Here is a 2,929-nt window from a genome sequence, read left to right as displayed (position 1 = left end):
GATAACAAAACAATGAGTTACAAGGGTTATAGTACAGTCAAGGTTGATAGCGACGGAGCGAGCGGGGGAATAATATTGCTCATTAGGGACACAATCAAGTATACTGTGCTACAAGGATGGAAGGACCTAAGCAAGGACTTTGACATCGCAGGGATCAGCACTACTAACTTGAAAGTCAATTTTGACATGGTGGTGGTATATAGGAGGCCGCACGGCACAACCAAAAGGAGTGACTGGGAAGGATTGACCAAATACAGTAAGATCCAGAAGCGTACGATGATAATGGGGGATTTTAATGCCCATCATACTATGTGGAACTGCAACAAAATTGACGTTAATGGAACTGCCTTGAGAGGAGTTATGTATGACGAGGGGCTTCTATGCGTAAATAAGGATACAAGTTCCAGGATCAACGGCCTTAGGGAACAAGCTTCGAACATCGACTTGGTATTCGCCGATCAGGAGCTATGCGACATCATCGATTACAGCCAGATGGAGGACGCCTGGGACTCGGATCACTATCCAATTAACGTCAAAATCAGCACGGACAGATGCGCGTATTTCAAGAGGAACAACAGACAAAGCAGTAAGAGAACGGATTGGGCAGTGTATAGCGGAAAGGTGGAGGAGCTGGTGAAAGTGAAGGGCGATGATATGGACTACGAGGAACTAACGGAAATTATGAAGAGGGCCATAAACATAGCGTCCGGAAGAAAGGAGGACCAGGGGAAGAAGCACTACGCCAACGGAAAAAATAACCCAGTAAGATGGTGGAATGCGGAGTGTGGAAGGGCGGTACAGTTTCTAATAGGGAGTAGGACATCAATAGGCTTCCTATTAAAAAATTCAATTTGTTAAACTAACTGTTAAATTGTGTTAAATTACATAGTCATTAAAAGTATATTTAGGTTATTGAGGTTTAGCCATGATCCAGACAACTCGCTCTCGCAACGTATCGGCTCGCCTTTTATACTAATACGAGACGATTTTTACTTACGAGAAAGACTAACGCGCGGTCGCCACGTCGCGGTAGTATGTGGTACTAGTGCTATCTATTCAGGAGGGAATCAGGCGTACCGGATCAGGCACATGTCTATATTCCGAGTATATCCCATGCACATACGAGAAATAACGTACTACTAAGATATTATTCGAATGTTCTTAGTTTATCCTGTATTATCATAGAACATTCAGTATGAGTACAGAATATTCGAATGATATCATGTGCTGTGTGGGGAGTGCACACCAAGGCCAGTTTACAGTCAATTTTTATACTTAACTTTGTCTTAAATGCACGTTCAAAGCGATTTAGCCAGAAAACAATCCGTATGGATGCTATATAGATCGTTTTACTGGCTACGAAATATTTCAAGAATATTTAAGACGCTTCGGAAATATAAGAATTGACTGTAAACAAGCCTTAGTGCGCACTAGTACGCACCAGTGCAAGCAACCGAATTTGCTATAAGAAATAAAAGTCCGCGGTTAGGATCCATAATTTTACCGCGCTAATAGTAACTGCACTGCAAAAATTGACCGTGTAATAAACTTTGCACTCCTTCAGTTTATTTTGCGTATCCGAATACAAAGTCAGTGCTACACTAGGTTAGTGTAACACTCATCGAACATGATATAAGGTTTGTACTGTAATAGTGCAATATAACCGAATACGACGAGTGCAATGCACTGAAACAGGAGGTATCGATCGAATACGTTGCACTGGGAAAGTTTGCACTCAGTGTACACTAGTGTACATTAGTGCAAGCGACCGAATTCGCTATTAATCACATATCGATTGTTTCCCAGACTTTTGTGTATGTAATACGGTCCTTTATACTGTGGCTTTAATTTCGCGCTAATACCTGATTTGTTTCTTAAGTTGCGTATTAATATATAGTCGCCTTCGTTATACACCGTAGGTTTTTTACTGTGTTCGTCTCTATACTTTTTATTATAGGTTCTAATTTTTTCAGTAGCTTCTACTGCTATCGTACGGTGATTAATTCTTCATCTTGCAGGTTTGTATCTACATCCGCGAGGATCTTCGTGTACTGCACGAGAGGGAAATCCTCATGGTTACGCTGGTCGAAACCAAGCAAGAGCTTCGATAAACTAGCTTTTACGACGGAATGGTACGTATTGTTTAATATACAGTGTTTCATTTTAATCGCCCCAGGCAAATATCTCAAAAAATATGGAAGATACGGAAAAACGTTTCAGACAAAAGTTGTTTGGTTAGAAGGGGGACATAAGTTGGTGTCATTGGTTGGACCTTGAGTGAACGTGCCAAGGTCATATGGAGTTAACTTCGTTTTTTTAATGGAACTCTCTACTTTTCATTACATATTCTTGCAGCTTACCTCGAGAGATTTCCAAAACACTATAATAAAGTGCTTTTTCATTCAGCACTTTTGGAGTTGTGAGGCTTGAAAGTTACAGCACCGCCGGCATTAGCATTACCCAAGATTGATCCGGCCAGTTAAGGCAAGACCCAAGATCGATCCGACCAGTGAAGTGCAATTATGTATCCAACAGAATGGTAGTACATTTGAGCATTTGCTGTAGACTAAAAATACATACTCAATGTGTCTTTGATGTGACCCTACAGACAAGGAGAGGACCAACATCTGTCGTCTCCGATTTTAATGAGCTTGATGTATGTTGTAATACTACACCTCCCTTAATGATAGGTAAAACCACTCGACCCACCTCTCAAGCATTCGCGAGAAAAATTTATTTAAAGTTTTCCACATGCGTATGTACCGAGTCGCTCACAAAATTTCATCGAACTTCGGTAGCCGAGCGCGCAAGGCGCTGGACTACGAAGCGGCTGAACGAAGTGTTGTTCGGGTTCGAATCTTCTTTTTCCAATTTTTTTTGCATTTTTATGTATTATACATATTAATAAGTAAAGCATACTTATTATACA

Source organism: Vollenhovia emeryi, unplaced genomic scaffold (genome assembly GCF_000949405.1).
Source record: "Vollenhovia emeryi isolate VEMERY1.0 unplaced genomic scaffold, V.emery_V1.0 DF939962.1, whole genome shotgun sequence".
Classification (NCBI taxonomy): Eukaryota; Metazoa; Arthropoda; class Insecta; order Hymenoptera; family Formicidae; genus Vollenhovia; species Vollenhovia emeryi.
This window is presented reverse-complemented; position numbering follows the sequence as displayed.